We start from the raw sequence: 25,697 nt of genomic DNA, 5'->3' as shown, positions 1-25,697 counted from the left end.
AGCACTGTGAAACTCTAACAAAATACCTAAGGGTCCAAAGGATCCCTAGGGGGCTTAGAGTGCCAATACGTCCCACCTTGTTTTCCGATCAATCGGATTACTGTACCAAATTTGAACTGATTTTGAATAAGTGTTCATTTGATTTGATGACGCCAACAGTCGATTTTTTACATAAGGCTATCAACTCAACGAAGGACCAAATCAAAAACATCGAGTCACGACTCTCCTCTACAGTCAGCACTGAAGAATTGACAACCCTCTAGGGTAAGATCAAAGACAACACTGACCGCCATCGGAGAGACACTGAGGCAAGGAAACGAAGAAAGTTCTTAAGAGATACAGAGGATTACGATCTGAACAGAGTTTACCGATGTCAGGACAGATCTTTCTCTGGGAGAAATCCTAATCGATTCAACAGATCATTCACCGAGCTTTCCTCTTCCAGATCGGAACTAGACAGGTGAGACCCATATGTCTCTTCTTCTCATTTTTTAGGACAACCAAGGCGACGTCAAACAACAAGAAGAAGACGAGAAGAGGCGGAAAACATGAGAGGCAACACCGACTTCATCAGGGTGACTCGGTCCCAGGCGCAGGCCCCTGGTGGTAAATATTTCCTCTTATACACTTAGCACTGCCCAGCTATCAGTACTACAAAAAGGTCTCTCCTTTTGTTCAGTTAATAGATACAATACCTTTAACTTGGATATAGAACTGCAGCGGTTTTACCGCTCTTTACGCCTGAAAGCACATTTCGCTCAAACTGAAATGTCCGGCGTTAATGACTCTAGTAGCATCCATCCCAATCCAGCTATAGCCATCACATCCAGTAGTTTGGGCCTCCGCACAAAAGGCTCCTACAGACCACCCATGCCCTTGAAACGTTTATCAGCTTTGTGGACACTGCTTTTTAGGAATTATGCTCCAAAGTTGACAGGGGTAAACTACACTATGAACCCAATTTGTCCTCCCTTGATCAACAGGCTTTGAGAAGTCTCAAAGAGGACAAAAATTTGGTCATAAAACCAGCCGACAAGGGAGGAGCAATTGTGGTCATGAATAAGTGTGACCAGGGCCGGCTCCAGGTTTTTCTGGGCCCCGGGCGAAAGAGTCTCAGTGGGCCCCTTTAACACATACCACGATTCATGATGCAGAGATACGGCAGAGAAATATATATATATATAATAGTACAATGCAAAGATTTCACTTCTTACATTACATGAGTGATATCTATTGTAAATTCCACAATAGCTCAGAAACCGGTGAATCGCTCCACACAGAATACTGGCCCCCATATAAGGCTCCATACGGAATACTGGCCCCCATATAACGCTTCATACGGAATACTGGCCCCCATATAAGGCCCCATAAGGAATACTGGCCCCCATATAAGGCCCCATGCGGAATACTGGCCCCCATATAAGGCTCCATACGGAATACTGGCCCCCATATAAGGCTCCATACGGAATACTGGCCCCCGTATAAGGCCCCATACGGAATACTGGCCCCCATATAAGGCCCCATACGGAATACTGGCCCCCATATAAGGCCCCATACGGAATACTGGCCCCCATATAAGGCCCCATACGGAATACTGGCCCCCATATAAGGCTCCATACGGAATACTGGCCCCCATATAAGGCTCCATACGGAATACTGGCCCCCATATAAGGCTCCATACGGAATACTGGCCTCCATACGGAATACTGGCCCCCATATAAGGCTCCATACAGAATACTGGCCCCCATATAACGCTCCATACAGGATACTGGTCCCCTTATAAAGCTCCATACAGGATACTGGCCCCCATATAACGCTCCATACAGGATACTGGTCCCCTTATAAAACTCCATACAGGATACTGGCCCCCATATAACGCTCCATACAGGATACCGGTCCCCTTATAACGCTCCATACAGGATACCGGTCCCCTTATAACGCTCCATACAGGATACTGGCCCCCATATAATGCTGCATGCAGGCTGTTACCCCCCACATAATGCCCCATACAGGCTGTCCCCCCCCTTATAATGCTCCATGCAGGCTGTTGCCCCCCACATAATGCCCCATACAGGCCCCCCCCTTTTAATGCTCCATGCAGGCTGTTCCCCCCTACATAATGCACTATGCAGGCTGCCCCCCCCCCTTTATAATGCCCCATGCAGGCTGTTCCCCACCTTATAATGCCCCATGCAGGATGTCACCCCCCCTCTTTATAATGCCCCATGCAGGATGTCCCCCCTCTCTTTATAATGCCCCATGCAGGATTCCCCCCCCCTCTTTATAATGCCCCATGCAGGATGTCCCCCCCTCTCTTTATAATGCCCCATGCAGGATGTCACCCCCCCTCTTTATAATGCCCCATGCAGGATGCCCCCCCCTCTCTTTATAATGCTCCATGGAGGATGCCCCCCCCCTCTTTATACTGCCCCATGCCTCCATACATTAAAAAAAAAATCAAATACTCACCTCCCTTCTCCTCACCTGCTACCTGCTACCTGCTGCCCGCTGCTCGGGTCCGAACTCCAGCGTTGTCGGCGTTGTCCCGCTCAGCGCTCCCTGTGACGGCTCAGGGGAGGGCGCGGTGTAAAGAAGTCACCGCACCCTCTGACCTGAGACGTCACAGGGAGCGCAGAGCAGGAAGACAGCTGATCTGCGGAGGCACGGGGAGAGGTAAGTATCCAGCTGCCGGGGCCTTGAGCAAGCGGCGGAGAAGGGCGGGCGCTGACACCGCTCTCCTCCGCCCATAGCCCAGCGGGTTGCGCGACCGCCAGTGGGCCCCTCTGCCTGCTCAGGGCCCCGGCACTTGCCCGGGTGCTGACGCCGGCCCTGAGTGTGACTATGTCAGGGAAATAGAGCGTCAATTTAGTGCCCAGACTACACATCGCTGATTGCCCCATGATCCCCTGCCCCAATACAGCACTTTAATATCTTCAGTCATTAACCACTTCATTATGGCGGGAGTCATTGAAATTAAAACAGGTGAATTCCTTTCAAAGAAACATTCTATTACACCGTTTTTTTACGTCTTGCCTAAGATTCACAAAAGTGTAACAGATCCATCGGGGAGGCCGATTGTGGCCTCCACAGAGACACTTCTATCCCCATTGTCTATTTTCCTTGAAAAAGTCCTTACGCCCCTCATTCAACAGAGTCCATATTTCCTACTGGACACAGGAGCTTTCCTCTCTATACTCACTGAACTCAAACAAGGTCCCAACTAGGGCTATCCTAGTCTCTTTTGATGTAAAAAATCCATATACATCTATTCTCCATGACCAAGGAATCAGGACAGTATAGAATCTTCTCATTGAGTCACACACGGATCGACAGGTAGTTGATCTGTGCAATGAATTACTCACTTTGGTTCTTACCAATAATTATTTCTTGTTCCAGGACACCTACTGTATTACCTCCAAGTTAAGGACACTGCGATGGGCTCTATTGTGGCCCCCCCATATGCAAATTGATACATGTCAGCCTTCGAGAGTCAGGTGGTCTACTTTAATCCACTTTTTCAAGAACATTCCATTCTCTGGAAACGTTTCATAGACAACATCTTTTGCATATGGGGGGGTCCCTTGGAATCCTTAGAGGTTTTTCTCCACACTGAACTCCGCATGGCCAGATTTGAGCTTCACCATGACATATGATTCAAGCCGTGTCAGTTTCCTTGATACCATGGTGATCAAGGATACATAGGGCCACCTAACAACTGACATCTATTCCAAGCCCACCGATTGCAATGGCCTATTACACTTTTCTAGCAATCATCCAAGGTTGATGAAGAAATCTATACCTACATCACAATTTCAGAGGGTCAAACGGATAGTGTCCAGTGAAACTATCTGCAGTCAGAGGTTACAAGAAATGTCGACCAGATTAACTGAACGAGGCTATCCACCTAGCTTCTTGCATCCCTAGGCGTCGAATTCCAGAACTGATCGTCCAAACACTAAGGACAGAATCCCCTTCGTTCACACGTTCCACCCCTTCACCTACATCTTACATAAAACCATTAGGAAACACAGGAACATCTTACAAACCGGCTATACCACGATCCCTGCATTCCAACAACCCTTCCTACCGTGTTTTAAGAGAGCAGCCAATATTAGAGACTCTCTGGTACGTGCCGATTTGGGCGCAGCGCACCAAGGTCTCGCACAACGGTTATTGCACAATCCCAAAATGGGCACATTCCCATGTCTCCAATGTCGTCAATACAACAATGTCCTCAGGGGTAGCATTGTTCATCACTCACAAACTGGCAAGATATACAATATCAAAGGATACTTTACATGTGACAGTTCATATGTGGTATATCTTATTAAATGACCATGCGGCCGAATCTATGTGAGGGAGACGACACAGCCCATAAGGGATAGGATTTCAAAGCACAAGTCCACAATTCTGTGCAAAAACCTAATGTTACCCGTTCCTCAACAATTTATCACGGCAGGACATAGTATTTCTCAAGTCAAATACCAGGTATTGGAACAAGTTTTTAAACCACGTCGGGGGGGCGACCGAGTGAGCCTTCTCAAACGTAGAGAAGCCTACTGGATTCATGAATTACAGTCCCTAGAGCCGAAAGGCCTTAATAGGGACTATGACCTACTGGCCTTTATACAAGGTTTTTTTTTATGTTTGGAGTTGGGTTCTCATTGAACAATTGGTATAGAGAAACTTGTCACCAAGGGATCTTATGTGACCCGATGTTGAAATGTATTTTACGTTTGGAAATGTGGTCTTCAATTTGAATAGGTCAATAATATACATGTTTTGTTCTCCATATCCTACTCATATATTGTCTCCTTTATTGCAGATTATTCCTCTCTGGCACACTCTTGTCCCCTCTCCTGGATCAGGCTCATGCCCATTGGGTCTTATGTTCTATACTGGTGAAACGCATGTTCTCTCTCCCTCAAACTTCCGACTCACTGAAATGCATTTACACTGGCCTGCGGAACGCACAGCTTCTTGGGAGCAGCGAGTCACTTCCAGTGACGACACACGTGCACTTCCGGAGTTCACACTACACAGCCCTGTGGGATTGGCGGCAATTGGTCAGCCACCCTCACTATTCAAGCCCCCCCGCCTTTAGATACCATCCTGCCCCTGACAACGCGCACAGTACCAGGAACTAGCGGTGGACACCGCGTTCCTCTAAGCCACTACGTGCAGTACCAACTTATAACCAGGAACTAGGGGTCACAGGTATGCTACGTCCAGCTCTATTCTGGGTATCTCTGCCTCTACAGTCCCTCTCAGCGGTTAACTCTGAGTCTGCCACTCTCTGCTCCTTTCTGCAGACCCAAGCAACCAGTGTCACCATATTTCCAGACTTTTGAATTCCTACCTTTGAACACCATCCAGCAGTCTAGTAGGTGTCACCTCTCTTCAATTTGTATATATACTTGCTCTATACTATGATGTTGTATCCGCATTAATGGGGTTTGACGAAATATTATACACTGTTTGACAGCATGTTTATTGTTCATGTTAAACAAGAGATATCATGTTATTGTGCTATGATCCATTTGTATATGCTTTTTTATTTTATTATGTATTATTATTCATTTATTTATTGTTTTGTTCTTTGTGCTATTTCCAACAGTTAGTGATGAAGGTCAGATTGACCGAAACGTTTACTTTTGTTTTTGGACTGCATTAAAAAAACATTTTTCTATAAGAACCATTGAGTGCCGAGGTTATTCTCAGTTACAGTACAGGTTTGGACCAAACTCGAGCACCTCTGTCCGGTAGTGCAGCGGTTATTATCTTATACTGTCATTGACATTAGCAATTCTGCAGGAGATATTTATTTCACGTGACATGAGAAACAACTACTTCATGATGAGGCAACATCTTCTACTACGGCTATAAAACCATATTTGACCACAGTCCGTCACTGACTACATCACCACCGGCCGTCTATATGAATGTTTCCCATCTTCACCGGACTGTCATCTTCTATCACGTTAGATCTCATGTCTGATTCACACACAGAAGTTTGAGGCTTTTATAAAAGCTGTTTTGTTTGCACAAACACGGCAGACAGAAATGATTTGATACTAAAGCCTACATGTATAGTGTATTATGGGGTTTATTTCTGGCCTTAGGCTTTCCTATATTACAAGAAAAACCCCAGAAAAAAGGAGATATTAAAATGTTTGAAGAGACAATTTGCCCCAACAATTCTTGTAAAAAAAAAAAACATGCAAAAATCAGAAGACACATTTTGTCCTCTTTTAACACGTTAAACATTTGTTTTTGGTTTTATATGAACTGTTTTGGGCACCAGAACATAGATGTACATCACAGGGATAAAATCCCTGGCAGTTTAACCACTTGCTCCTGCAAAAAGCAAACATGGCATCTAAGAAGGTGTGACAGAGTTCGGGTGAATGCCCTTCCTCCCCAAGTACTCGATAGTAGGGGGCTGACTAGTTCCTATAATACTGAAATGCCTAATAATGGTGTCTGGGCCTGCAATGTATGAAAGTCTATTAGGCCGGGCCAGAGGCAGCGTTCCAAAAGTTACCTTTTAACGACCCCATAAACATTTGACTACAGTTGCATGGAAGCACTGATTTTGGGGGTTTTGGTTGGCTATAGGGGGCCTCCCTACAGTCAGTCATACAAACCACAGGAAAGCTGGAATATTTGTGTGTATGGGGGAGTCGGGAGAGATAGCCGTCTGCCAAATGACCGCTCAGCCAACACTTATCTCATGTGTATGGGGATGTTACTATTGCACAGGCAGTGATAATACACGGCACTACAGTAGTACAGTCATCACCGGAGCAATCAGAGACTTGTATGTTGTATGATCGCACTAAGGAGAGTTGTTAAAAAAAAGTTTAAAAAAAGTTTTAAAGTGAAAATATCACAGTTTTAGCAAAAATAAATATTTGTCACTATAGGGAAAACATGCATATAATGGTAAAATGGAGAGGGAGGTCAGCTCACTGTTTATTCAATGTACGTTGTCTGAAGATCACGGCATGGAGCCGCCCTGGTCAGGGACATTTCAAGGTTCAAGTAGAGAAAGGAGGAGAGATGGATTCTCCAGCATTCTCTATATTGTTAAAACCTCACATTTATTGTGAATTCATAAAAACTGCTGTGATGGCATACCACCAAGTGCCGACCAAACCAATGCTTATTCCTGATTTACAACATGTGAGTCTCTGTGATACTTTTATATCCTTCCCTTTCCTGGGTGTCCATTGATTACTGAGTACTTCTCAGAAAATTTAACCCTGTATTGTATGGAAGTAAAAGATAATACACAAATACAACTCATGCATGAGACATTCAATAAAATCACTGGAAATCAAAGACAAATACAATTAATTGCACTGTAATATTAATCCGGTCTGATGTTTATTCCCTGTGGGGCTCTAGTGTGTAATTTAAATATCCAATATGACTTTCTATTTAACATTTTTCTTTTCATATCTCCACCTCTTAATGGTTTATAAGCCTTTTCTATTCCTAATATCTGAAGGATCTGATATCCCCTTTATGTTTTTGTGAAAAGTGTCTTGAAACCACAGACACGTTTAATGATTGTCTAATACATTTTTTTAGCAGATCTGACGTGCATCCCGCATATTGTAATTAACTCTCTATACACTCTATTAAATAGATGACCCCTATAGTGTTACAACTGATGAAATTGTGTATTGCAAATTGCTGTCCCGTTAGATTTTCTTCAAATGTGTCAGCTTTATTAACATAGTTGCATGTTTTACAGGGTGTATGTCCACATTTAAAAAAAAACCTTATAAGATAACCAAGTCGCCAAATACTGGCCCATAAAGACACACTTTGTCACTCTCGTACTCCCTACTGATTGAACCACTGGACCAGTCTAAAACACGCTTCCAATCTCAATGGGAGAGAGATCTGGGTTGCACCTTAACGAGGGATCAGTGGAAGCGAATCTTAACCTTGACACACAAATCATCAATCAGCTCGCTATAAACTGCTTTCTCTGTGGTATAGGGTCCCAACTCGCCTACACTCTATATTCCCAGATGCTAGTCCCATGTGTTGGACATGTGGGGAGGAGGAGGGTGACCTACTACATATTTTCTGGACCTGTAAACTCCTTTCTCCTTTCTGGGGAAAAGTACTACTAATGATTAGTAAATTTACTGATCTTATTTCAGACCTTGACCCAGCTTTCGTCCTTCTCCATCACAGCAACATCCCTTTAAAAACATATAAAAACTCGATACTGAGACACTTCATCACATCTGCTAGAGCATGTATTCCCTCGCTATAAAAAAGTAACAATATCCCGACAATCTCACTATGGTTCTGCAAAATAAATGCGATTATGTTAACGGAGGAGCTCACCTATACGATCAATAACTCCCATGATAAATTTTATAAAACATGGTTCTACTGGTTGGAGTTTAAATCTTCCTCTGATTACCTTGACCTCATAGGGGAAAACTAAAGGTACCGTTACACTTCGCGATGCTAGAGCGATCCCGACAACGATACGACCTGGCAGGGATCGTTACTGCGTCGCTATGTGGTCCCTGGTAAGATGTCAAACAGTCAGATCTTCCTAACGACGCAGCAACGATACGGTGACCCATAGGGACCTGCATAACGATGTTGACGGTCGTTGGGACCCTGTCACATAGCAGCTACTCTGACGATTCAGACCTCGATAAGAAAACGACTTCCCAGTTCTGAGTCGCCAACGAGGTCGTTGGTAAGGTGTCAAACATACCGATGCATGCTACCCAGTGGGACCTCAACGATCAAAAATTGGTCCAGGCCATTTCGACACGACCAGCGATCTCACAGCATGGCCCTGGTCGCTGCTATGTGTCAAACGTAGCGAGATCGATGCTGAAGTCGCTGTTGCATCACAAAACTTTTGACTCAGCAGCGATCTCGCTAGCAATCTCGCTTAGTGTGATGGGGCTTAAGTCTATACTTCAGGAGCCCCTCTGATATTACCCTAACCCTCTTACCCATACATCCCTTCCCCCACTTTCCTTTATCTTTGTTTGAATTTGTGTTTTTGGTTTTAACTACTCATTTTTTACACCCCCAAAATTAAAGTGGAAAAACACACTAGAGGCTGATCCAACTTTGATGTAATGTCCTTAAAACAAGTCAAAATGAGGCTCAGTATTGTGTGTGGCCTCCACGTGCCTGTATGACCTCCCTACAATGCCTGGGCATGATCCTGATGAGGTTGCGGATGGTCTCCTGTGGGATCTCCTCCCAGACCTGGACTACCGCCAACTGCTGGACAGTCTGTGGTGCAATGTGACGTTGGTGGATGGAGCGAGACATGATGTCCCAGATGAGCTCAATCGGATTCAGGTCTGGGGAATAGACGGGCCAGTCCATAGCTTCAATGCCGTCATCTTGCAGGAACTGCTGACACACTCCAGCCACATGAGGTCTGGCTTTGTCCTGCATTAGGAGGAATCCAGGGCCAACCGCACCAGCATATGGTCTCACAAGGGGTCTGAGGATCTCATCTCAGTACCTAATGGCAGTCAAGCTACCTCTGGTGAGCACATGGAGGGCTGTGCGGCCCTCCAAAGAAATGCTACCCCACACCATTACTGACCCACTGCTAAACCAGTTATGCTGAAGCATGTAGCAGGCAGCAGATAGCTCTCCACAGCGTCTCCAGACTCTGTCACGTCTGTCACATGTGCTCAGTGTGAACCTGCTTTCATCTGTGAAGAGCACAGGGCGCCAGTGGCGACTTTGCCAATCCTGGTGTTCTGTGGCAAATGCCAAGCGTCCTGCACGGTGTTGGGCTGTGAGCACAACCCCCATCTGTGGACGTCGGGCCCTCATACCACCCTCATGGAGTCGGTTTCTAACTGTTTGTGCAGACACATGCACATTTGTGGCCTGCTGGGCTCTGGCAGAGCTCTTCCTATTCCTCCTTGAACAAAAGCAGAAGTAGCGGTCCTGCTGCTGGGTTTTTGCCCTCCTACGGCCCCCTCCATGTCTCCTGGTAGCGCCTCCAGCCTCTGGACACTACGCTGACAGACACAGCAAACCTTCTTGCCACAGCTCGAATTGATGTGCCATCCTGGATGAGCTGCACTACCTGAGCAACTTCTATGGGTTGTAGAGTCCGTCTCATGCTACCACGAGTGTGAAGGCACAATCAGCATTCAAAAGTGACCAAAACATCAGCCTGAAAGCATTGGTACTGAGATGTGGTCTGTGGTCCCCACCTGCAGAACCACTCCTTTATTGAGTGTGTCTTGATAATTGCCAATAATTTCCATCTATTGTCTATTCCATTTGCACAACAGCATGGGAAATTGATTGTCAATCAGTGTTGCTTTCTAAGTGGACAGTTTGATTTCACAGAAGTTTGATGTACAGTACAGACCAAAAGTTTGGATACACCTTCTCATTTAAAGATTGAAAATTGTACATTCACACTGAAGGCATCAAAACTATGAATTAACACATGTAGTATTATATACTAAACAAAAAAGTGTGAAACAACTGAAAATATGTCTTATATTCTTGGTTCTTCAAAGTAGCCACCTTTTGCTTTGATGACTGCTTTGCACACTCTTGGCATTCTCTTGATGAGCTTCAAGAGGTAGTCACCGGAAATGGTTTTCTCTTCACAGGTGTGCCCTGTCAGGTTTAATAAGTGGGATTTCTTGTCTTATAAATGGGGTTGGGACCATCAGTTGTGTTGTGGAGAAGTCAGGTGGATACACAGCTGATAGTCCTACTGAATAGACTGTTAGAATTTGCATTATGGCAAGAAAAAAGCAGCTAAGTAAAGAAAAACGAGTGGCCATCATTACTTTAAGAAATGAAGGTCAGTCAGTCCGAAAAATTGGGCAAACTTTGAAAGTGTCCCCAAGTGCAGTTGCAACAACCATCAAGCGCTACAAAGAAACTGGCTCACATGAGGACCGCCCCAGGAAAGGAAGACCAAGAGTCACCTCTGCTTCTGAGGATAAGTATATCCAAGTCACCAGCCTCAGAAATTGCAGGTTAACAGCAGCTCAGATTAGAGACCAGGTCAATGCCACACAGAGTTCTAGCCGCAGACACATCTCTTCAACAACTGTTAAGAGGAGACTTTGTGCAGCAGGCCTTCATGGTAAAATAGCTGCTAGGAAACCACTGCTAATGACAGGCAACAAGCAGAAGAGACTTGTTTGGACTAAAGAACACAAGGAATGGACATTAGACCAGTGGAAATCTGTGCTTTGGTCTGATGAGTCCAAATTTGAGATCTTTGGTTCCAACCACCGTGTCTTTGTGCGACGCAGAAAAGGTGAACGGATGGACTCTACATGCCTGGTTCCCACCGTGAAGCATGGAGGAGGAGGTGTGATGGTGTGGGGGTGCTTTGCTGGTGACACTGTTGGAGATTTGTTCAAAATTGAAGGCATACTGAACCAGCATGGCTACCACAGCATCTTGCAGCGGCATGCTATTCCATCCGGTTTGCGTTTAGTTGGACCATTTTTCAACAGGACAATGACCCCAAACACGCCTCCAGGCTGTGTAAGGGCTATTTGACCAAGGAGAGTGATGGGGTGCTACGCCAGATGACCTGGCCTCCACAGTCACCAGACCTGAACCCAATCGAGATGGTAAAGGGTGAGCTGGACAGCAGAGTAAAGGCAAAAGGGCCAACAAGTGCTAAGCATCTCTGGGAACTCCTTCAAGATTGTTGGAAGACCATTTCCGGTGACTACTTCTTGAAGCTCATCAAGAGAATGCCAAGAGTGTGCAAAGCAGTCATCAAAGCAAAAGGTGGCTACTTTGAAGAACCTAGAATATAAGACATATTTTCAGTTGTTTCACACTTTTTTGTTAAGTATATAATTCCACATGTGTTAATTCATAGTTTTGATGCCTTCAGTGTGAATGTACAATTTTCAAAGTCATGAAAATACAGAAAAATCTTTAAATGATAAGGTGTGTCCAAACTTTTGGTCTGTACTGTACTTGGAGTTATATTCTGTTGTTTAAGTGTTCCATTTATTTTTTTGAGCAGTGTATGTTAATCCACATGAATATGTAATGACTTCAGGTTTAAGTCTGAGTCACTACGCTGGTATATCCTAAAACACATTGAACCAATGCACTACTAGTGACTCTACTTTGTATTGTGTTTAATTATTTCATTTTGTTTTCAAATGTTGTGGAAATACTGGTTATTGTTATGGTTATGGGGTCATGTTTGACCTACTACTTGTTGCACAACTAGTACCCGGCGTTTGTATTTGTATTTCCTTTTCAAAACTTAATAAAGATAAGTTTATAAAGGATAATCAAGTCACATTGTGTTTGATATTTGTTTCTTGAAAAAAAACTAGGTGAAAGTTTTCCGCCCAGTGTAGAAGCCTTTTTGGATACAAAACTCAAACAAAATATGCAAAAGAATTTACAAAGTCTGGAGGATGGATCTCAGACATCAAAAAAACTAAGTTTGAAAGAGATATCAAAGAGCACGAGTCAAATTCAATTTACACATGGAAGTGAAACAAACCAAGAGCTACTGTTCTGAAATACAGGTCACACAATAAATTCAAAGGAAATAGAGGAGAGCGGAGGTCAGCTTCACAAATCCTAATGTGTCCATGGGTTCCTCTAATTATAATTCTCTGAGGACTAATCTGATGTATCAGTGGGATCAACTAAAGACAGAACAAAAATAAATTCTCAAGTATTCCCCATAATTCAGCACAAAACAACGGAGAAGGGCGGGCAGAAAGCTCTAACGTGCCCGAACATGTGCGTTCCATGCCGGAGTGCATCACAGTCTCCTATCTGCGACTGCGCATGTCCGGAAGCATGCGTTCCACACCAGAGCGCATAATGGTATTGGATTGCATTCCACCAACATAGAAAAATCCTCTCTCTGAGATCAGCGTCATGGGAGACTAAAGCAAGTATTGCACATCCTCCCATCATGCAATAGGCACGTAGATCTACTTTATCACGACATAAAATATGGGATGGTGGCCCACAGTATATTCCTAAATGGTCAAATTTGACCCTTATTGCATAGAGATACACAAGGAACACCACACTTGTTAATTATGAAATAGTAGATGTGGGATATAACTGATAAGAAATAATTCTGATATAGAAGCTCAGATATCTCGATGAAGTACAACAATATGTGAACCCCATTCACAGGGAACTGAGTAGCAATGGGTAGAGTATAAAATCCAAAAATGTTATCCAGAATGGGGCTGTATTCACACAAAACAGGCAAAGGAAATTTGCTCATTGAGTCCCTTAGGGGCTCGTGAATCCAGTCTAAAAATCCACTCACTTTCTTTTTTGAGGATACATGTATTGTGATCACCTCCCCTCACATTGGGTTTAACCATCTCAATGATACAAAAGGAGATGTCTCCGGTTTGACCTCGATGTACACTGTTCATGTGTCTCGCTAATGAGGTGTCCCGACCATGGTGTATATCGCCCAAATGATCCCCCACTCTCTTCCTAGACTGCCTCTTGGTCTTGCATACATAATCTAGGGGGCAGGTGCATGTGGCCATATATACAAATCCTGAGGTTTTACAGTTGGAATAATCCCACTGGTAAAAAGATTTTACTCGTGGAGGAACTCGAGAAAGATTTACATGGTCTCATCCAATTACATGTACAACATTCTCCACATCTAAAGAAACAGCAGATTCTTTTATCTAGCCAAGTCCCCTTGGGTGCAGGTATTTTGTAGAAACTATGCACTAAATGGTCCCTAATGGACCAACCCTTTCTGAAAGTTATTGTGGGAGTAGATCCCACAGCACCCTCAGGGCCGGGTCAGCCATAAGTTTATCCCAGTGTTTTCTGAGGATATTAAAGATACGGTCACTCTGATTGTCATAAGTTTTTCTTACTCGTGTTATCCCATCTTTTTCTTGGTCTCTTGGTTAGGTATGGAGGAGTGTCTGTCTCTCCCATTTTTTTGCAAACGATGATGCGGAGTCCAAAATGTACCAGGAGTACCCTTTTTCCCTGAATCTTGTGTTCAGGTCTATTGCCTGTATATTAAAATCTGTGACATTATGGCAGTACCTTCTCAACCATAAAAATTGGCCCCTGGGTATTCCTCTTTTTATGGGGATGGGGGTGGTGGTTATCCCACTTCAATAGTTTATTAGTGCTTATAGGTTTATGGTAGATGAGTGTCCCTAGGGTCCCATCCCGTTCTATCTAGATTAGTACATCCAGGAAAGGCAACTGGTAATAATTAAATTCAGATATAAATCTCAGGCCCACTCTATTGATGTTGAGTTCCCTGACACATTCAAAAGATTGTTCACTCGCCCCTGACCAGATGATTAAAATGTAGTCAATATATTTGTACCATACCCCAATATATGGCTGCCACCACTTATCATCATCCCTGGATATTGTGGATTCCTCCCACCAGCACAGGAAAAGGTTAGCATTAGTGTTGAGCGAGTATGTTCTATTAACCCTTTCGCCGAGTATGCTCGGGCCGAGCTCCAAGTATTTACAGCTGCTCGGTGATAAGGTTAAATCACTCCCGTGTGCATGATTTGCAACTGTTTGACAGTTTTATTACATGTGAGGAATGTGTAAGAAATAGACATTCCTTACATGTAATAAAGCTGTCAAACAGTTGCAAATCATGCACACGGGAGCGATTTAACCTTATCACCGAGCAGCTGTAAATACTCGGAGCTCGGCCCGAGCATACTCGGACAGAACATACTCACTCAACCCTAGTTAGCATATGAGGGGGCACAGGGGCTCCCAATCGCAGTACCCGTGAGCTGGTGGAAGTACTGCCTGTCAAAAATAAAGAAGTTATGAGTAAGAGTGAATTTTAGAAGATCCTCCATGAAATCATTATGTCTGCTACACTCTATTGATCTCGATTTCAAGAAATGTCTTTCTCCTCTGATACCATCCTCATACTGTATATTACTGTAATAAGCCTCGATATCTAGTAAGGCCTGCTCCACTACATGCATGTATACATGCTCGAGGGTCCACATGGAGGGGAGCAGGGAAAGGGAAAACCAACTCCAGAGGGATTATTCCAACTTCAGGTAGTCAGGCAGTACTGGAGGAACATTATACTGGGTGGAGGCATCATACATCTTGCATAAGGGGCAAAATGGGGGCATCATACATACTGTATAAGGGGCATAATGGGGGCATTACACTGGGTGGGGGGCATCATACATCCTCAATAAGGAGCATAATGGGGGCATTACACTGTGTGGGGGCATCATACATCCTGCATAAGGGGTATAATGGGGGCATTACACTGTGTGGGGGCATCATACATACTGCATAATAATAATAATAATGATAATTTTTATTTATATAGCGCCAACATATTCCGCAGCACTTTGCAATTAAGCGGGGACATGTACAAACAATAAATTCAATACAAGGTGAGACAGTTTAACAGTTACAGTACATCAGGAGTGTGGTCCCTGCTCGCAAGCCTACATTGTACAAGGAAATGGGGGGACACAATAGGTGGAAAGTGCTTGTTATTTCAGGTCTGGCAATTATAATAAGTCGGGATTATCATATAAAGCTGTATGATCCGGTCATCAGCCTGTATGTTCAAGTGCAATACTCAATTACCGAGTGCAGTTATCGTGTGCATGGAGGGTGTAGAGACAGATGATCAGTAGGGGGCCGATTCTGAATAGTATTTAGGAGGGAACAGGGGAAAGTTAGCTTACTGGGTATTTGAGGTGGTAGACTTGTTTAAAGAGATGGGTTTTTAAAGCGCGCTTGAAGACATCGGGGCTAGGCATCAATCGGATCGTCTGGGGTAGAGCATTCCAGAGAACTGGCGCAGAACGAGAGAAGTCTTGGAGATGGAGGTGCGAGGTTCGGATTATGGGGGATGTTAGTCTTAGGTCATTTGTGGAACGGAGGGCACGTGTAGGATGATAGACTGAGATGAGAGAGGAGATATAAGGTGGTGCAGAACTGTGGAGAGCTTTGTGGGTGAGAGCAATGAGTTTATAGTGGACCCTGTAGCGAATGGGTAACCAGTGTAATGACTGGCACAAGGTGGAGGCATCAGTGAAGCGGCTGAACAGAAATATGACCCTGGCTGCCGCATTCAGGACAGATTGGAGAGGGGAAATTTTGGTAAGAGGGAAACCGATCAGAAGAGAGTTGCAGTAGTCCAGACGAGAGTGAATAAGAGCGACAGTAAGAGTTTTAGCATTTTCAAAAGTGAGAAAAGATTGGATTCTGGAGATGTTTTTAAGATGCAGGTGACAAGAGCGAGTGAGTGATCGGAGATAGGGAGTAAAGGAAAGGTTAGTGTCGAATATGACCCCAAGGCAGCGGGCGTGCTGCTTGGGAGTTATGGTTGAACCCTCCAAGGTAATTTCGATGTTAGGTAGAGTTAGGTTAGTAGAGGGGGGAAACACAAGAAGTTCAGTTTTGGAGAGATTCAGTTTAAGATAGAGGGAGGACATCATGCTAGACACAGCAGACAAACAATCCTTGGTATTTTGTATTAGGGTAGGGGTGATGTCAGGGGAAGAAGTGCATAATTGGGTGTCATCAGCATAGAGATGATACTGGAACTCAAATCTGCTGATTGTTTGTCCATTGGGGCAATGTATAGAGAGAAGAGGAGGGGGCCTAGGACTGAGCCCTGCGGAACCCCGATAGTAAGGGGATGAGGAGGGGAAGAGGAGTCGGCAAAAGATACAGTGAAGGAGCAGTCAGAGAGGTAGGAGGAGAACCAGGAGAGAACGGTTTCCTTGAGACCTATAGAGCGGAGCATAGTGAGGAGGAGCTGGTTATCCACAGTGTCAAATGCTGCAGAGAGATCCAGGAGAATCAGCAGGGAGCAGTGACCTTTGGATTTGGCTGTTAGTAGATCATTAGAGACTTTACTGAGGGCAGTTTCAGTGGAGTGTAAGGAGCGGAAACCAGATTGTAGAGGGTCAAGGAGAGAGTTAATCAGAGAGATAGCGGATTAGATGGGAGTGGACCAAGCGTTCCAGGACTTTAGAGATGAAAGGAAGATTAGAGACAGGTCTGTAGCTAGCAGCGCAATTCTGGTCTAGGGATGGCTTTTTAAGTAAAGGCGTTATGATGGCATGTTTAAATAAGGAGGGAAAGATACCTGAAGAAAGAGAGAGGTTAAATATTTTAGTCAGGTGAGTGGTGACCATCGGTCAGAGGGACTGCAAGAGATGTGAAGGAATGGGGTCACTGTTGCAAGTTGTAGGCCGAGAAGAAGCGAGGAGCTGGGTAACTTCTTCTTCTGTGACAGGCTCAAAGATGGCAAGTGAGCTTGAAGTGCGGCAGGGAAGGGGATCCAGGCACTGAGGAGATTGGGCTGAGATGTCCTCATGGATGTGGTTGATTTTTTCAAAGAAATAAGTGGCCAGATCCTCCCCGCTGAGGTTGGTGGTGGGGGCCTGTGCTTTAGGTTTCAGGAGGGAGTTTAAGGTTTAGAAAAGTCGTTTTGGATTGTTGGACATTGAAGTGATGAGGGTGGTGAAGTAGGATTGTTTGGCCAGATGAAGGGCAGAGTTATAGGTTTTGAGCATGAATTTATAGTGGATGAAGTCCTCTGCTAAAAGAGATTTTCTCCACTGACGCTCAGCACACCTTGTGCAACGTTGAAGAAAACGTGTTTGCATCGTGTGCCAGGGCTGCCGTTGCCAGCGTCGGATCTTTCTGCGAGTAGAAGGAGCTGCTTCATCTAGGGCACTCTTCAGTGTATTATTGTAGTGTGACAATGCTAAGTCTGGACAGGAGAAGGAGGAGATGGGGGCTAAAGATGTGTGGAGATTGTTCATAAGCTGCTGGGTATTAATGGTACGTGTATTCCTATAAGTGTGGTAAGTGGGGGTGTCCCGGGTGAGGAGACAATTCTTAACAGAGAAGGAAAGAAGGTTGTGGTCCGAGAGCGGGAGAGGGGAGTTGGTAAAGTCATCCAGCAAGCAGAGACTGGAAAAAAACAGGTCCAGAGTATTCCCGTCTTCATGGGTAGGAGAATTAGTAAACTGTGAGAGACGGAATGAAGAGGTTAGAGAAAGTAGATGAGAGGCAGATTGGGAGAGGGGATCATCGATGGGGATGTTAAAGTCGCCCATGATGAGGGTGGGGATGTCACAGGATAGAAAGTGAGGAAGCCAGGTGGCAAAGTGATCCAAGAACTGGCGGGAGGAGCCTGGAGGGCGATACACAATTGCCATTCGCAGGGAGAAGGGTTTAAAGAGTCTGATGGTGTGGACTTCAAAGGAAGGAAACAAGTGAGGGAACTGGGGGGGGATGACCTGGAAAACACATTGTGAGGAAAGGAGCAGACCAACACCTCCATCCTGTCTGTTGCCAGGTCTGGCGGTATGTGAAAATTTCAGCCCACCAAACGAGAGAGCAGCAGCAGCGGTGGTGTCTGGCTGCTGAATCCAGGTTTCTGTGATAGCCAGAAGCTTAATGGAATTAGAGAGGAAAAAATCATGGATGTAAGTTAGTTTGTTACACACAGACCGTGCGTTCCAGAGAGCACAATGGAAATCGATAAGAGAGGGCATGCACTGAACGTTAATAAAATTAGCAGGGTTTCTATATGCAGCTGGAGGAGAGTAATGTAGGCTAGTGGAGGGGGGCCCAGGGTTGGGGGAGATGTTTCCTGCGACTAGTAAAAGGAGAAAGAAGAGAAAGAGCAGGTGGTCTAATGATTTGTATGAACGTTTTGAGTGCTGTATGGAGGTAGAGGATGGCTTGCAGTGGGTGAGGAATGTCAGTAGAGCCTCAGAGTTATACATGGGAGAGGGGAGAAGGGAGGGGTTGATATAGGGAGAGTGCACAAAATGTGTTAAAGGGCAGGCGAGTTGTGAGAAAGCAGAAGTGAAAACAAATAAAAAGCAGATTGATAAGACTAATGCATAATGCAGTATGACTGACCGAGAAGCATGTTTGTATGAATATCTTATGCACCTTACCTGTCTCCTGCCCTGTCCAACTGTCATGTATAACTGCAATTTTAACTATTGCACTTCAAATCTATTGCACGCGTGACCCAGCACGCGTGCTATCCCGAGCCAGAGCATAAGGGGCATAATGGGGGCATTACACTGTGGGGGCATCATACATACTGCATAAGGGGCATAATGGGGGCATTACACTGTGGGGCCAGTAAAGGAGCCCTGTACTATGAGAACGATACATTTCCTCCCTTCCTGTATCCATAGTTGGGTCGTATGTATCTATTACAGGAAACAGAACAAAAACCTTATGATTCTTATAAAGGGGCAACACAAGACCCCAAAAGCGTCTCCATGCTGAAGGGGTTAATGCCCCCTGCGTCCAGTAATGGGGGATCTCCACATACCTCCACCTGCAGAGCCGCCACCACATATATGGCTGTTCTGTGCACAGGACCTGTGATGAGGTCACAGGAGGGGAGGAGTCAGGGGTCACATGATCAGGGGCCTCAGTGGATGCCGGACTCTGCTGTGCTGGTTGTCATGGTGCTGGATGAGCTGAAGTTTATGTGTGGGGTCAGGAGGGGTTTACAGTGTGGATGTAGCAGAGCCGCGTGTGTACGGGGTGTACGGAGCAGAGCCGAGTGTGTACGAGGCATACGGAGCGGAGCCGCGCGTGTACGAGGCGTACTGAGCGGAGCCGCGCGTTTACGAGGCGTACTGAGCGGAGCCGCGCGTGTACGAGGCGTACTGAGCGGAGCCGCGCGTGTACGAGGCGTACTGAGCGGAGCCGCGCGTGTACGAGGCGTACTGAGCGGAGCCGCACGTGTATGAGGCGTACTGAGCGGAGCCGCGCGTGTACAAGGCGTACGGAGCGGAGCCGCGTGTGAACGAAGCGGAGCCGCGTGTGAACGAAGCGGAGCCGTGAGTGTTTGTCAGTCCTCACTTGTGGGGGCCAATAGCTATGCCCCCAAGGTGTGAAGAACATACAACCCCCTAAAGTGACCCCATTTCAGACACTGTACCCACCAGGGAAGTCATCTGAGGGTGTAATGGGCAGGGCCGGTGTCAGCACCCGGCGGACCCGGGCCCTGAGCAGGTGGGGGGCCCACTTGCCGTCGGGCACCCCGCTGCGCTATGGGACCTGTGAGCGGAGGAGAGTGGTGCCAGCGCCCGCCCCACCCCCGCTTGCTCAGGGCCCCGGCAGCCAGCACAATACTTACCTCTCCCTGTGCCTCCGCAGCAGATCCGGTCTCTTCCGCGGCTGCTGCATTGTGACGTCTTTACACCACGCTCTCTCCTGAGCCGTCACAGCGCAGAGTGGTAAGTCGCTGAGGAGTCTGGAGCAGCGGCAGCAGGTAAGGAGAAGTGAGGTGAGTATTTGATTTTTTTTATTGTATGGAGGCATGGGGCATTATATGGTGGGGTGGGGAGGGGGGGGTGTGACATCCTGCATGGGGCATTATAAGGGGGGGTGACCTCCTTTATGGGGCATTATAAGGGGTGGGGTGTGACATCCTGCATGGGCATTATAAGGGGGGGTGACATCCTGTATGGGGCATTATAAGGAAGGGGGGGGTGCATCCTGTATGGGGCATTATAAGGGGGGGTGACATCCTGTATGGGGCATTATAAGGGAGGGGGGTGACATCCTGTATGGGGCATTATAAGGGAGCGGGTGTATGACATCCTGCATGGGGCATTATAAGGGAGGAGGGTGTGACATCCTGCATGGGACATTATAAGAGAGGGGGGGTGACCTGCATGGGGCATTATAAGGGAGGGGGGGTGAAATCCTGCATGGGGCATTATAAGGGAGGGGGGATGACCTCCAGCATGGGGCATTATAAGGGGGGGGGGGGTGACATCCTGCATGGGGCATTATAAGGGAGGGGGGTGTGACATCCTGCATGGGGCATTATAAGGGGTGGGGTGTGACATCCTGCATGGGGCATTATAAGGGAGGGGGGTGTGACATCCTGCATGGGGCATTATAAGGGAGGGGGGGTGACATCCTGCATGGGGCATTATAAGGGGGGGTGACATCCTGTGTGGGGCATTATAAGGGGGGGTGACATCCTGTATGGGGCATTATAAGGGAGGGGTGTGTGACATCCTGCATGGAGCATTATAAGGGGGGATGTGACATCCTGTGTGGGGCATTATAAGGGGGGGTGACATCCTGCATGGGGCATTATAAGGGAGGGGGTGTGAGACATCCTGCATGGGGCATTATAAGGGAGGGGGGGTGACATCCTGCATGTGGCATTATAAGGGACGGGGGTGACATCCTGCATGGGGCATTATAAGTGAGGGGGGGTGTGACATCCTGCATGGGCCATTATAAGGGAGGGGCAGTGACATCCTGTATGGGGCATTATAAGGGAGGGGGGGGTGACATCCTGCATGGGGCATTATAAGGTAGGGGGGGTGACATCCTACATGGGGCATTATGTGGGGGGAACAGCCTGCATGGGGCATTATGTGGGGGGAACAGCCTGTGTGGGGCATTATGTGGGGGAAACAGCATGTGTGGGGCATTAAGTGGGGGTAACAACCTGCATGAGGCATTATGTGGGGGGAACAGCCTGCATGGAGCATTATGTGGGGTCACAGCCTGCATGGAACATTATATGGGGACCAGTATTCTGTATGGAGCGTTATATGTGGGGCCACTATCCTGTATGGAGCGTTATATGGGGGCCAGTATACTGTGTGGAGCGATTCGCCGGTTTCTGAGCTATTGTAGAATTTACAATAGATATCACTCATGTAATGTAAGAAGTGAAATCTTTGCATTGTACTATATATATATATATATTTCTCTGCGGTATCTGTGCATCATGAATCGTGGTATGTGTTAAAGGGGCCACTGAGACTCTTTCACCTGAGGCCCACAAAAACCTGGAGCCGGCCCTGGTAATGGGCGTTGTTATCCCACAGGGGTCTCACTGATTTCTTTACCACTCGTTTGTGTGCAAATAATATTACATTTGCTTAGAGCCGCAGCGAGGGGTTCAGCAAGGGGCGGACACACCGCCGATGCAGCTGCACCCAGGCCCAGAGGTGGAGGGGGTCCCATGCAGGAAGGGGCGTAGTGCTCAGGCAGTAGACCACGATCAGTCAAGGGGCCCGATGCTGCTTAACCTTGTCCACTCCCACCCATCATGATTTTTGATACCCAGGGCAGAGTGCGCCCATTGAAAAAGGGGGCGTGTCATGCAGGAGAGAGGCCGCTGGCCAATGAACGATTCCTCATCAGACTGATGAGAGCGCTGATTGACTGCTTTGTCTGTCCTCCTGCAGGGTCTTACAGGGGGTCTTCTGCCTCCTGCTGTTCCTTTCCCAGCAGCATTTCCTCAAAGAGTAGAGGGTGGGGGAGGAGAGTCGGACATCAAACAGCACGCAGGGGCAGGAAGCTGAAATCAGTCCTGTCTGCTGTGTCCCCTCCTCCACAGTGCATTCTGCAGCCCTCTCCAGAAGACCCCTATATCATAAAAGATTAGTATATGAGTGTATGTATATGTGTGCAGGGCTGCCACCAGGAATTTCAGGTCGCTTACTGGCAAAATTTTCGGGCCCCGTGAGACTCCACCCAGGCTCCACCCCAGCTCAGCCTTCACTCCTCGAGCCTTCCATAGTCACACCGCCCACTCTTGGAAAAACTCCACTTATGCACCACATCCTCAGTAATCACACATTAAGGGTATGTGCCCATGGTCAGGAGCCACCTGCAGCCCCAAAGCTGCGGGATAGCCGTGCGGCTTCTGCCCTTATTTTATGCAAATGAGTGGCGCTGTAATGACCGGAATGCCGGTCGAATGTGTATGAGGAATGCGGCGCTGCTATGAATGACTCCGACCTTTGTATAGTGGCAAATAACTTTCTTTTTACTGGTCACAAAAATGACAGGGTTAAACAATTCTACAAAATATGGGCCACAACAGCCACTAACACAAAATACAAGTTAGGCAGCCCGAGAGAGCCCAAGTGCCAATCTCGCGGGGATGAGCCAATCTACCCCTGGGCTATGCCGCTCCCACCCTTATTCAGTACAGGGCCTACCCAGGACGTTACCGCGGACGTGGCACGTGGTCCTCCCAGGAATATAACCTTACACCCCCCTCCCACACTAATACAATGGGATCTGGGTACCCTTGTTTTCCCCTTAGTTCATAACAGGGCTCCTTTGTAGTATCCACGTACACAGTCTTAGTATGTCCATCAGCAGTGATATACACCAGGCAGTTCTCAGCACTACTGGAATCACTAACTAGCTTTCCCTAACTGACTACACAGTTGGTGACCGGTCACATATCTCAGTTACTCACAGGGCACAGCCTCTCCTTGGACACACAGTATGGCCCCAGTCTGTATAAGCTCTCCAACATCAAAACAGCATTCAGACGCCTGTCGCCTTCTTTCTGGACTACCTGGATCAGTGTTTTCCCGGGCTTTTTCTTTACTTGTTTCTTGCTGACCCCTAATGGCCGGACTAAGTCATTGCAGGAGAAATTTACACGGTCATAAAAAATGAGCTCATTACCAGAAAGACATGTCAACATGTTACACTCCACCCCACTTACAATTTGGCGTCCCGACAAATGGTTTCATACCACTCATATGTAACACATACTCCTCAGGATTATATCGTATTGGGGAAACACCAGCTGTGCTCCTCTCCGATCTCCGCAAACCAGTACCTGCCGAGCTTGATGGAGGGTCCACCGCATCTAGTGGAACAGTAACATCAGGGGCGGTGTCTGGAACACCTGGAACTTGCGCTATCGGACTCTGCACGTCCGATGGTCTCACCCCGAAGTCATCCCAACAGTCGCATTCAACATTGCTCGGTGCAACTGCCGTAGGTGGCGCAGGTGACTCAGGGTGACAGGCAGGTGTGTCGGACATACACCTCTTTAGCCAGTTCCGGTGCATTGTGCGACGGGGTCCAATGCACCCTTCGGGAACCACTGTGTACACACTTCCCCCTGGGAATACCCTTTCCACTACTGTGTAGGGCGTTTCCTCCCACCTGTCGCTCAACTTCCCTCCCGGACGCGTGACTCGTACTAGCACCTTATCACCTACCCGGAACTCATCTAGGTGCAACGGCCCCCGATCTCGGTGGGGATGATTCTGCACACGGTCTTTTACTATCCGGTGGATTTCACGCTACCTTCGGCGATGATCCTGGACCCACTCACTGGCTGTATGATATTCTGGTTCATGGGTACAGTGAGACTAAGTTCTTTAATCTCTCACCCAGGCCGACTGAACATCATCGCGTACGGAGTGAATCCTGTGGTGCTATGGACCCGATTGTTATAGGCCCACATAAGTTCTGGGAGGAACTCAGTCCATCGCTCCTTCTGCCTCTGTTCAAGCGTTCTCAGCATCTGGAGCAGGGTTCGGTTGAACCGTTCACAGGCCCCATTTCCCTGCGGATGGTGGGGCGTTGTCCGGGATTGCTGAATCCTATAGACTTGCAGCAACTCCGTTATGAGCTGACCTTGGAAGCAAACACCTTGATCTGAATGTATCTTTTGAGAACATCCATAAACCTGGATGAAATGCTTACAAATTGCCTCCGCTGCAGACTTAGCAGTCTGATCCTTGGTGGGGACAGCGACGGCAAACTTAGTAAAGTGATCAGTCATGACCAGACATGACTGATGACCACTTCTGGCGTACCCAATTGACAAATAATCCACCATTAGCATTTCCAGTGGGGCAGACGTCACGATTGTCTGGACAGGAGCCCTCTGCTCTGGGGACTTATTCAGCTCACATGCCCGGCACCTACCACACACCTCTCTCACAACTTCTTCTAAGCCAGGCGTGTACACGTACCGGTGCAGCCAACGATAAGTCTTCTCAGGCCCGAAATGTGCACCCCGTGTATGAGCTTCCTGGGCAATGTCCGGAGCCACTGAAGCTGGAATTACTACCTGCAAACGGTACCCCGGCTCCGCTGCTATGTAGATCCAGCGATACAGTATCCCCTCCGCTATGACCAATCGATCCCACTGCCTTAGCAGCTTTTGTCCTTCGGCTCCCAGCCGGGCTCTTGCTCTCCCATCGGGCCAGGACTTTTGACTCAGCCATTTCTTTACTCGTGACAGTTCGGAGTCTGCATCCTGTAACTCAGCCCACTCTTGACGAGTCTTGCCCAGCAACGTGGCGACCCGTGTCGCCACCCCACTTGAACGTGCCACGTCCACAAACACAGGCAATCGCCTCAAATAGGGGATCTCAGTATCCTCGAGGTCTTCATCCACCCCATGCTCGGGTGCGCCCCGGGTCACTCGTTATAATGTGTCAGCATTGGAGCTCTCTTTACCCGAACGCAACCGAATCCGGTAATTAAACTTGGACATCCGAGCTACCCATCTCTGCTCCAGGGCTCCAAGCTTAGCGTTTTCCAAGTGTGCAAGCGGATTATTGTCCGTCATCATGAGAATCTCAGAACCAGCTCATGGCCCACACCAGGGCCAACATCTCCAGCTTAAACAAGCTGTAATTGTCCGGATTTCGCTCGGTGTCCCGTAGAGACCGGCTAGCATACGCGATGACCCTCTTACGCCCATCTTGTTCTTGGGCTAACACAGCTCCCAGAGCATGGAGACTTCCATCTGTGTACAGGGTGAACGGTTAGTCAAAGCGAGCATACGCCAATAAAGGTGCCTGTACGAGGGCGGCCCTGACCCGATCAAATGCCTGTTGCTGTCGGTC

At 47.2% G+C, this 25,697-nt stretch overlaps 1 protein-coding gene across 1 annotated transcript in view; it reads right to left on the bottom strand.

Moving 5' to 3' along the window:
* The window catches only part of LOC141192447 (uncharacterized), a 35,993-nt gene extending 16,549 nt beyond the window's left edge, over positions 1-19,444 (bottom strand). The window contains exon 1 of the mRNA XM_073661979.1: positions 19,370-19,444. The gene's annotated coding sequence lies outside the window, so the exon portion shown is untranslated. The remainder of the gene's footprint in view (positions 1-19,369) is intronic.
* Between the last annotated feature and the right edge of the window lie 6,253 nt (positions 19,445-25,697).

Source organism: Phyllobates terribilis, unplaced genomic scaffold (assembly GCF_046119375.1).
Source record: "Phyllobates terribilis strain yellow unplaced genomic scaffold, ASM4611937v1 Scaffold_61__1_contigs__length_8056638, whole genome shotgun sequence".
NCBI lineage: Eukaryota > Metazoa > Chordata > Amphibia > Anura > Dendrobatidae > Phyllobates > Phyllobates terribilis.
Note: the sequence above shows the minus strand (reverse complement) of the source record. Positions and strands in the feature narration are given on the sequence as shown.